This window comes from Lissotriton helveticus, chromosome 11 (assembly GCF_964261635.1).
Source record: "Lissotriton helveticus chromosome 11, aLisHel1.1, whole genome shotgun sequence".
NCBI lineage: Eukaryota > Metazoa > Chordata > Amphibia > Caudata > Salamandridae > Lissotriton > Lissotriton helveticus.
This window is the reverse complement of record NC_136072.1, coordinates 975,079,262-975,091,664: the sequence shown is the minus strand read 5'-3', so window position 1 is coordinate 975,091,664 and position 12,403 is coordinate 975,079,262.

Here is a 12,403-nt window from a genome sequence, read left to right as displayed (position 1 = left end):
CCACCCGACCCGCAACTTTGCCCATGGAGTCCAGAAGGGAGATAGGCCTGTAGCAGGCGGGGTCATTGCGGTTGCCTTTTTTAAAAATGGGGAGCAGGATCGATGTCGACCATGAATCTATCAACCCAATTGTTGTTGCTGCAGCCAAGACCTGGGTAAGAAGTGGAGACCACAGTTCAAAGTTGTGAAGGAAAAAGTCCAGCGGAACACCATCTGGCCCAGGTGCCTTGCCGGGTTTTGACGCTTTGAGAGCTTTAGCGACCTCCACATGGTTGAAGTAGGTGTTAATCGGGTAGCTGTTACTCTCCGAGTTACTACCTCCGCTCTGGTCTTCCCCATGGGAATCTATTTGGGAATTCCCAAAGATTTTGGAGAAATAGGAGACCCATTCATCTGCTGTCACTGCAACATCTAAATGCTGCCCCGTCGAAGAGTCGACCAAGAAGGGAGATCTAATAACTCGCCAAAAGCGGGCGCTGTCTTTATTATGGCAGCTATCATGTAACTGTGACCAGAATGGAGACCTGCATGGGAAAAAACAATCCATAAATAGGGTTCCTTTTAATGGCCAGGAGGTTGTCCCTGAAAAATGAACACAGCAATCTGGGAAGCCTGGATGAATGTGTGAGGTGAAACAAATTGTCATCTGCTCCAAAGTGCCTTGTAGCATCAACAGAGAGAATGAAATGTAATCTGCTGAGGTCAGGGTGTGCATGTGGCTAGCTGGTGCTTCCGCATCATGACGACAATACAGGATGAACGGCAAAATAGCTAGACACCTAGAGGGGGCAGCAGTATGGCAAGCGGAAAGGGATCCGTGCGCCATTACAGAACTTCAAAATTACTCTTGCAAAAGGGAACCACGATTTTCAAAATCTTTCAATGGAAAATACTATTCAGTGAAACTGCATGAGTCACTGTGTACATGATTAAATCAATGCCGAGTAAGACACCAAAGTAAAGTTAAAATAAAAATGAAAAAATATCAAGAATAGCTAAACGAAAATCTTGACTACCTCACAGTTGTCATTCTATGTAAGAAAATGCGTGTGTCGAGGTATAGTCAAACAGAAAGCAAGACAGGCTTTTAATAGGGGAGGATGACAGTTTTCTTTCAATTCTGAATAAGATTTGAATGCTATCTTTGTCAGAGAAAACCTGGGGACCATAGTTGGCAGGCAGTTTGGCTAAGAGTGCAGTGCCAAGAAACCAATTTGTGTTCGTGTGCTCTATAAGTGGTTTTAACATAACATAACATGACTTAACAAGAGATGCAGGTACACAACCAGTTCATCTAAGAAACGCAGATATGAACACAACGATATTGTGGACAATCCAGGCAATTTTCTATGCATTAAATGTCAGCATTTACATTTCTTACGATCTTTATACCCTCTGTACAACCTTAGAAATGTTTAGCGCTCTGCATGGCTTGAAATAGCATGTGGATGGCATTTTAGCGATCTAAAACTAAGAGAGCCTCATTTACTATATTCTGACGCACGGCATCACAGCAGCACAGCAAGCCTTCCTGCTGCACTGTAGTACATCAAAATAAAAGGGCAGGAATGCACTGTATCTACAAAAACAATCACTGATGACACTCTCCTCTGCGGCACGCAGAGAAAGAGGAAAAAGCAAGGGAAATAAAGGCATATCTCATTGTTGCGCCACTCCTACGCCTCCCATGGGAAGGTGTTGGATTTTAACACATTCCCAGCTTTACAAAACGTTGTCAATCTGGGAATGTGTCAGGTTCCCTTTATGTTGCAAGGGAAATCCCACAGCAACAACCATGGAACTCTTCTTTCACACTGAGTAATGCGTGAAAGGGCCCTATATTTACAAGGCCAGGAAAAGACAAGCATGGCGACTTTACATGACCTTGTAAAAATGGGTAAGTACATTGTGCCGCTGGTGCGTCAAAAAAAGTGACGGCTCGGCGTAACAATAGCCATGTAAATGAGGCCGAGATTTTTATTGTTTATATAACAGACGCACACAAACTGAGATGAAAAGAATATCCTTGCCAAGTTGTGTATTTAAATTAGACTCTCGAATTACAAGAGGCCACTTTGTATCTAGACTCTGTGGCAAAATTTAGGGCATGTATACAATCCCTTTTTTACTTCTGGGTCCAGTGCAAGTCGGCCACCTGCTTCTATGTTTCATTTTATTTGTTACTACAAGAATATGCTCTGTATAGGCAGCAGCCTATTTCATTTTTTCTACTTTTATTCTTTTTATATATCTTGCATATTGAACATTTCCTATTGTTGCTTTCTACCTATTTGTAGTTTGACAGCAAAGAGGTGTGAAACAAAATTCAGTGAGAGGTAATTTGTATAGATTGTTCTTGATTTTTAAAAAACTTTAATCCATGAAATGAAGAAATAATTATTGTAATATTTATTTTGAATCCCATTCTACAAAAGTAATATAATGTTACGTCTGTTGGACTTTTCCTACAGCAAAGATATATAGGGTCAGATTTACGTACTTGTCACGGAACACGGTAAAGAAACCAATTTTGAAATGTGCGCAAGAATTTTAGGGGCTATTCCCATCACCCTAAATTTAGGATTCTTGAAGCAGCCTGGCAGTGTTCGTGGACTGGTGGTGGGAGGAAGCGACTCGTGAGTGGCAGCGCCAAGATACCACCTGCTGCCAGCTCCGGATCACCGGAGGCAGGGTCAGCACCAGCGCTGGCGTCTACACGAGCTCTGGGACCGAAGTAGAATGGGCGATAGAGTCTGACCCCCCAAGTAGGGAGTCTGAGCTCCATTTTGGCTGAAGACGCTAGCACTGTCGTTTGGAGGAAAGGTAAGGGGGGACATGCTTTTTTTCTGGACAATTCCATCAGCAGTATTTCTCTGTCTCACCATCAGAGGGTTTTTGTAATCTCCTGGCTACCTGTGGGGGAAGAGGTACACCCTAACTGTATGGAGATAAGCGATGCAGTGAACATGGGTATGTCACCACCAAAAATCAGCAGATATACTCAGCGAGCTAGAGCATGAATGAATTAATGAATGAATGATTGCGCAGTTGTATAGCGCATGGCTACCCCTAGGCATCCCAGCGCATTAAGTCCATAGTCATTCCTCCAGCTCAAGGAAACAAGAAGGTTTTAAGCTGTTTCCTGAATGTAAGATAGTTAGATTCCCGATGGATGGCATCGGGAAGCTGGTTCCAAAATTTTGCAGCGCAAAGGGAGAAACGACGGCCACCCATCCTAATCCTTTTAATCCTGGTGATTGTTAGCAGCTTCTTATGGTTTGATCTGAGGGTCCGTGCAATATGGTGGGTCTGGAACATGGGTTGGAGCAAGGCAGGCCCAGAATCAGAAATTGATTTATGGACAGTGCACATAGCTTTGAACCAAATCCTTTGCTGCACTGAAAGCCAGTGCAGCTGATGTAATACAGATTTGGCCGAGCTACGTTTAGGCACATCCATAAGCAGGCGAGCAGCACAGTTTTGTACTGTTTGCAAGACTTTGATAGTTCCCAAAGGGGCACCCGGATACACTGCATTCACGTAGTCAAGACGTGACAAGATGAGTGATTGGATCAACAAACGCCTGGCTACAAAAGGGAGAAGAATTAAAATCTTTCTAAGAAGTCTAGTAAGACCATAGCAGGTTGCCGCAACCGTGCGTGCATGTATCAAGAAATTAAGGTTGGGGTCCAACCAGACACCCAAACTCTTGATTTGATTCTTGGGGGGGGGGAGGCAACCCAAGACAGCTCGGCCACCAAGGATCTAAATTGTTGGGTGCCATATGCCCCAGCATCATTATTTCAGTCTTTGAACCATTAAGCTTCAAAAACGATGCATCCATCCATTCAAGGACTTTACCAAGGCATGCGGAGAGGTTAGAGCCAGAGGTGTCATGTCTGGAAAGGGCGACTACCAACTACCAGCAGCCCACTACTCCTTCAACATAGATATTACTCAGCCTATCTTGTCCCCACGAGTCTCCCCCCATCTCTGAAGTTAGAGTGTCAGCAAAGCAGTGTAAACGGAGAGGGGGTGCAGCAGACCACATAACTTTTATCAAGGGAAAAGAAGCCATCGCCTCTAAAAGTGAAAATAACCCTCACTGAAAATGTACCAAAAGGTTATGTCTTCTTCAACCTCAACAGCTTGTGATTGCAAAAAGGATGCTGTTCAGGATAGTCCCTCGGTGGGTTCGCATAGTCTACAGAGTCCTCCAGTCTTCCGCATAAGTAACCCTTCAGATGGGATAATTGCAGAGTCAAAAGTTATGCTTACTATCCCACAGAGCAATATGAAGGGGCCAAGGCCACCGGACCCCTTGAAGGATCCAGTCGAGAGTCTTGAAGGTCGATCATCATCTGCTATTCACCCTGCAGTAAGTCTCTCTAACAGATACTCTGTCCTGGCAACACAAGACAGCCAGGAAGCTCAGCAGAATGCCACTAAAGTCACTAATGATTGTGTAGCTCCAGATACTATGACATGCTTGCTGGCAGATGCACTACTTGCTCTTAAGGATGACATGACAAGTAGGTTTACTGTGTCAGAGACGAACCAGGCCGAGATGGCTAGTAGGTTCTCAGTTTCAGAGGCGAATCAGGCTGCCATTGAAGCATTCTGTGAGGTATTGGCTCAGAAACTGGAAGAAGTCACTATAAAAACAGATGCAATAGAGCTGGAGATCCCCAAACTTAAGGACGCTATACATACCACATCAGCGGAACTGGCAAAGTTATCGGCCCAGAATAAAGAACTAAGAGACGATCTTGAACGTTTGGAAAACCATTCTAGAAAGAATAACCTGAGGCTCCTTAATATTCCTGAAGCTCTTGAGGGGGTGGACATAAAGGGGTTTGTGATTTCTTTATTAAAGGAAACAGTATTGAAGAACTCACCTAGGATAGACCTCGTGCACAAGATACAAAGGGTGCACCACGATCCTTTCAAGAGGAATCTAGCTAAGTAGAAACCCAGGAAGATTTTGGTTAACTATTTATCATACTCTGTCAAGGAGCTAATTCTAACCTCCACTCTCAAGGATGGCATCATAACATCCACGTGTCTAAACTCCTTCTCCTTCACCATAAGATCGATATTTCCCATATTACAGCGACAAGATAGTGGGAGTTCGGGAAGAGGCTTGAGGAGTTAAATGGCTTGGGGGCCAAGGCACAGATGAGGTTTCCTGAGTCATTAAGTGTAATGTGGAATATTCATATGCACCAGTTTCATACAACTGAGGAGGTGGATGCCTTTGTCGTTAAGATCAAAATGGTGATGGAGGGTAGGGAGGAAGGGCGCTGAAGTTGTGGGGGCTCCCAGACAGCAAGTGTTGTGTGGCGTTTTAGGCTCCAATTACATTTTCCCAATACATTCCCCTGTATAGGTACAATTCACATTGCCCTTATATAGGCATAGAAATCAAGCCCTTATTTAGGCATAGCCCATGCTACCCAAATACAGGCATGGCTACTTCCATCCGCTCACCAAACGTCACAATGATTTCTTGGAAAACCAGCGTAAGCCGTTAGGGAACTTCCCCTTGCTTGAATATTGATTTCTCCAAGAACTCAGGGGCATATTATCAAGACAGGCGATAATGGGATTGATAATATGCTCTATGGAATTCCAATTGAAGCCCATGTTAGATGTCCTTCACAGTTTTTTGCCGCTAAAACAGCCATAATTTTATCGCCTGTCTTGATAATATGCCGCTCAGTTACTTTACAATGAACAACTATTCACCAGGGGTACATTTATGACGTTCATATGCCCAACTTTACGTCAAACTATGACCTTCCTAAACACCTTCAAGGTATAAATATACCTTCACTTGCTATAGCAAGATACAGTGGTTCGGTGTTCACTTCTCTTGCATGAGAAAGAAGACTGTTCAATAAACCTTTTTATTGAAAACGCCTGTCTCACTAGTTCTCTGCAACTCTGTAGAAACGAAGCATGCACGATTGACTGAGTGAACTAGTTATCTATTGTTTCCACGACTCTGAGAGATATATTCCTATTCTTGGGAAACAAAGTTGTCATGTTTATGCGGTTCTCAGAAACTAATCCCTTGTTGTGTATACGAGAAAGTTTCTAGTGACCTCTGAGTTAGCTGGCACACACACAATTAGGTTTAGCATATTCAATAGAGACCTATTGACAAAAGTCCTACGTCAGATCTATATGATATATTATTCCAATGCGCAGTGCTATTTGGGAATATAGGAACTACACTACAAAAGTCCCGAGATGTATTTGTTAGTACTTGTGTATTCTTAAAATGCCAGAGGGAGTGGCGATCGAATAGGCTTAGCCTAATGTAGGGGAGGGTGTCTCATGGGGAAGGGTGGGAGAGAGGGGAGAGGGGCGGGGTGCGCTGGGTGGGGAGCAGTGAGTACAAATAAAAAATACAAATACCTCATCTCAATATTAAGAAATGTCCGTCTGGTTGGCACTGAGGGTTTGCAAGCTGATGCCAAGAACTGTTATAAAGGATAGTAAGGTCAACTTTATCTCCTGGAATGTAAATGGGTTAAGATACCCTCGTAGACAAAGGCTGATACTGAAATATTTAGAACTTTCCCAGCCCAGATTTGTCTCATACAGGGGATGCACTTAAGTTTAGCAGAGTGTCGCTCAATATTTTCTAGAATCCCATGGGTATAATGATATTGCTCTTCACCAAAAACAATCAATAGTAGAGGTGTAGCAATTTTGATTAAGTAGGGGGCCTCTTGTTCTATTAAATCTGTGCATACTGACCAGACAGGGAGGTGGATAGTGCACAGTTGGATTTTTGAGGTTCAGAGCTAGTATGTGCCTCATTTTACGGACCTAATGTTGATGATCCAACCTACATTTGCAAGTTACAATCTAAACTGCTTTGGCCCCATTTTCATTCAAACCCTGAGAAAATGTTATCAGGGAGCCTCTGCAAGGATTTTTTTGAACAGTATGCTGACTTCCAGTTTTAATATCCAGAGGGGAACAAAACTTGGTTGTCTTATTTCCCATCTGTTGTTCAATATCTATATAGAGCTTTTAGCGCAAGCTATTAGATTGGATGACTCAATTTATCCTTTTAAATCCCAACTTCATCGGTGTAAGTTAGCCCTGTACGCTGAAAATTTATTGTTATATAGTAATCCGGGGGTGGCTATTCCACGGGTTGAAGCCCTTTTGGAAGAATTTGGCTCTTTCTCTGGCTATTTAGCCAATACTTCTAAAACAGAGGCGATGTGCTGGAACATCGACCAATGGAAAGACACTACTAGTAAAGAGGTAAAATATTTGGGCATATACATTGTCAACGAACTGGATAAAATCCCCCAGATCAATTTGAACAAAACCACCAAGGAAATAGATCGCCTCTTTGCTAAATGGAGGAATCTTCCCCTGACAATCTATGCGAAGGTTAATCTGGTGAAAATGGTTATCCTCCCCAAGCTGACCTACCAGTTTAACGCAGTTCCTTTCGCTTTCCCCAGTAAGAGTATTTGCAAGATTCAAAGTAAGATCAGGAGCTTTATTTGGGGAAACAAGGGAGTAAGGCTGGCCTGGAAGAAACTGAGGCGTAGGCTCATGAACGAGGGGGTTGACTCTCCCGGATATCGGTTGAAATTCGGTCGCATTTCAATTTAAAAGCGCCCGGATGCTACTCTCAAAACCATTGGAGACATCGTAGGGAAGGCTGCTGGGCGAAATGGCCATGATGGAGGGTGGAGGAGGCAGAGAAGGCTTTCTATATAAGTTAGGAACCCAAGGTTTTTTAAACGAGTAGACGTGAAGGGCCTTAAGGCCACTTTGGAAACTTAGTATAAAGTAAGATGTAGATGGGGAATCGGATATTGCACCTATATGGGATTCCCCTGGGACACCGCTATGTCTTTAGGATAGTTTGGCTATACCACTTAAGAGAGCGGGCATTACCATTTGGTCTGATCTGTTAGTTGCAGAAGGAATCCATTATTGGGAGCTATTAAGGGCTAAGATCTGAACCATTTTTTCCAGGTTTAGGTATTTACAACTCGTACCCTGGTTTGAAACAGAAAAAGGGATATAAGAGGAGATTGGGAAATGGAGCATTTCCTTCAATCAGTACATCCAATAAAGAAAGAGATTTCTATTTGGTATAAGAAGTTCCTGGATGCAGAAGATCTGGAATTTTCGGTTTGGAATCAATCCCCCTTCGAGCCCAATATCGTAGGCCTGTATGAGCCCTTTTTGAAACTATTTTATGAATTCATTAAACAAGCCAGCCTAAAGAAGAATCACTTTTTAGTTATTAATAGACTCTATTATACACCCGCCAAGATAGCCAAGTTAGCCCCACTGCCCATCCCTAAATGCCCCAGGTGTATGACTCTCAACGTCAACAACATCCATATCTACTATGATTGTTCTAAACTAAGAACTTTTTGGAAGGGGGTGGGAGACATCCATTGTGGCATTTTTATAGTTAACATTGAGGTTAACCTTTCATTAGTGTTTTTTGGTGATGGTGGTTTGTTCAATCTGAATTCATCATAGATTCATAGTGGGTATGCTGCTATATTTAGTGTTACTCACCCGGGGAGAGAGATCTGCATGAAGTGGAAAGACCCACAGCCCCCGAAATGTGAGGACTGGCTTAAAGCCACATTTGCTATGGCTCTTTTAGATCAGAATGGAACTGGGGCAAGCTCGATAAACATCTGGCAGCCCCTTATGAGTTGGGGTCGAGACTTGAGATTAATATAATTCGAGTTGGGTTCCCGCCTCCCCCCGATCCTATAAGTACCCCAAGCCTTCATCAAATGGGGCTAGTCGGATCGACCTAAGCAAGTGCAGTAAGCTGTAGGGCGTCCAGTTGGAAATGCCGGCTTTCAACTAAGATCTGCAGAAGCTAATTGGTGAGATGAGGACAAAAAATAAACTAGGTAATTCTAAGAGGGTTTTACAAATTGTGTTTGTTGTGCACACTGCATTATAGTTGGAAGCCAAAAACGTAGAGCCATTCAGTAGCTAATAACAAAGGCCAAACTATTATGCATCCCCACACTTCTGACAAAAATGTTATCCCAGTTGTTTGTAAAGGCACATCTCCTGCAAACAGGAAAGGCCTTAAAAACCAACCTAGAAAATTTCCTTTCAATTTCAGAAAGTCTGGGGGTGTGGGTGACTGCAGCATTTAAGACTGTGTTCGGCTGACGCCGGAGAAAATTTACCAACCTCAGACATTTCTGAAAACAGGCACCACTGTGAGTCTGATGTAGTGTGGCTGGTGCAGATGCAGCCACATTTCCTTTCCTAGAATGCTCTACAAATGTAAAATGTTGGCTAAAATCATGTATTTTCCACACATTTCAGTGAGGGAAAGTTTCATACTCTTTAGAGATCGAAAAGAATTCTACCACCCAGTGTTTCACACTCCTACCAATAAAAATATCACTCGACTTGTGTGGGTGAGCATACCGCTTGTGTCAAGAAAGAACCCAAAATACAACATAGAAATAAAGATGTTTTATTTGAAATTCAGTCTAAGGAAGTAGGTAGCTTTAATATTGAGCCTAGAGTCAGCTGGCACCCAAAACAACTACGAGCCCCAGAGCTTTCTGAAAATGATTGCAAGTCCAGGATGGTGTGGCTTGCTTGGGTCCCACTATATTTTCTTACCCACATTGGCATGCAAACATCGTAACTAGGTCAGTGCAAAGTTATAATTAGGAGTGTGTAAAATTACACCCCTGCGACATTTACCATAACTACTTGAGTGGTGCACAATGTTCCATGTCATTGTCAATGGTGACATTTTGTACTTAAAATAAATAAACAAAATGCATAATTTCCTTAATATGTCTCAGTGTTCAGGATTATAAGCCTTCCTGGAAGTCACAATGACGGCTTGTTTTAAGCTTCAAGCCCGTCAGGGCCCTGGGAGGTCAGATACATTCCCTCAAATGTCCCCCAAGTCACATGGTTAGGACAAGTAAATGCCAACTTTCTAAAAGTGACATTTTCAGAATTGTGACATACAATCCCTCTTTAATGTTAAAGAGGTTTAAATTTTACAATTCATGAGACACTCTATCCTATGTGTTGAAAAATGGCCCTCTATGAAGTGTTACCCCAAACTTTTTGCCTTCCTCCTCCTCTTTTTGCTTAACTCTTTTTTGTTGGCCTTATGACTCTTAGCACTTTACCACTGCTAACCTGTGCTAAAGTGCATGTGCTTCTCCCATAAACATGATGGAATGGTATAACATATTCCCAGTGCCTGTACTTCAAATGCTACTGAGCTGCAGCACTAATTGTGCCATCCACAGAAGTAGCCATTCAAAACTCTCAGTACTGCCACTGCAGTGCCTCTTTGTGCAGTTTACTGCCACTTTGACTTGCCATTTACAACTACATCCAAAGCCTTACACTCCCCTTTTGTTACATATAAGTCACCCCTAAGGTAGGCCCGAAGTTACCCTAAGGCTAGGGTGCTATGTAAGTAAAATATAGTACATGCATCTTTATGTTTTGCATGTCCTGGTGTGACAAGCAGCCTATTTTGTGTTTCAATACTGTGGGGCCTACCCCTGTCATAAACCATCACTGGGACTTCCTCAATATACTTTTCAGCTGTAATTCCTGCTTATAGGGGAGTAGCTTTTACATGTTTGTTATGTCTGGAATGGTAATAATATATCCCTCCAACTGGTGAAGTTGGATTTAACATTACTGTTTTAGAAATGCCACTTTTGGAAACTGGACATTTCTCTGTACTTAATGCTCTTCGTGTTCGACATTCTGTCTCCGACACAAGTCTGGGTTGGGTGACAGCTACACTTGTGCATTCCTTCTAGACAGCCTCAAGCACAGGGAGGTGAGGTTCATCTGCATTCTGAGTCCTAATCTGCATTCTGATGGGTCTTCCTGGGCAAGAAGGAGGAAAGCTGGCTCACACTTGCATATGAATAGGCTGTGTCCTGTCCTCACACAAATCACTGATTTGCTCTCCTGGGTTAGCTTGGCAGACAGGACTGGGCTAAAAGGGATCCTTGAGCACTTCAGTGAGTTTGTTTGAAGTCACCCCATACAACAAAGGCACTTTTGGGTATAAGTACTGCGGGGCAGTTTTACAAGCCCCTTGCGCCACTTTTGCGTCACTTTTTCCATGTTGAAAGTGACGCAAAAGTGGTGCAAGGTGCTTGTAAATCTGCCCCTGGGTCTTTGAACCTCACAAATAAGACCCATCTGAATCTTGAACTGAACCTCTGTCAGAAGGACTGCTGAGCTGCTTACAGGACTCAACCGGGCTGCTTTTCTAGAATGACTGCTTTTCTGCTTGATGCCCTTCTGCTCCCTGACTCTTCTGGGAGGACTCTGCCTTTCCTTCAAGGGTTCTCCAAGGCTTGCTGACTTTCTCCAGTTTTCTGAAGCCTCTGGGACATGAAAGACTTCCTACAATTCTGCTGGTGCTGCAGGACGCTGCCTTCTGTAAGTCCTAACCTTGACTGAGGTGTCACCTCCAAGCTCTGGATGTCAGACGTAAGTTCTACAGCTGCTTACATCACTTACAACTCCTGAGCCCTTTAAAACATGCTTTTGGGGGCTTCGCGAAAGGGCTTGTTTGCATTGGGACTGCGCCGCTCGCTCGAGGGATCAGCGTGAACTGCCCCAGCACCAGGTCCTTGCACAGTCAGCACTGCCACCCACGAAGCCCTGTCTGCTATGCCTGGCTGACTCTTTGCACATGAAGGATCATCGCTGGTGACACCCTACTTGCTCCCGGCAGCAGTCTTTCCGGTGAATGGGGCACTTCGCTCAGCTTGAGCAGGTAAAACTTTAGCAGGACATTTCTGGAACTGTATCGGACCCTCGCTCCATCACGGTCAGCCTGAACTTTGAATTTACCCTGGTCTAGTGCGACCTAAAGTAATATAGCCTTCTAAGCATTGTTTTTAGTTTATTCTTTGAAAATTCAGAACTCTGGATCTACTTATTTTTATTTTTGTTAGTTTAGTCTTATTTAAATCATACACATATAGTCTAGATTTTTAAGATTATGTGGAATCTTTTAGTGGTACATTTGATGTGTTACTGTGTTTGTGTGTGTGTTGCACAAATACGATTAAAACATTCTCTTTGTAGACAAGCCAGACTGCTCTGTGCCAAGCTACCAGAGGGTGAGTACAGGTTATCCTATATTGTATCAAGGTTATCCTGACTAGAGTGGTAGTTCCTGCGTTGGCCTGGTTGCATACCTCAGCCAATCAAGGACCTAATGTCTAAAACTATGGGGAGGTAGACCTTGCAGTAGTGACAGTAAAAACAAGAGTTTTAACTACCAGGACATGTAAAACTTTTACTGCTGTATGGGCTGTTTATTACCTACCCTAGGGCTGACGTATATGTTTTCAAGAGGGGG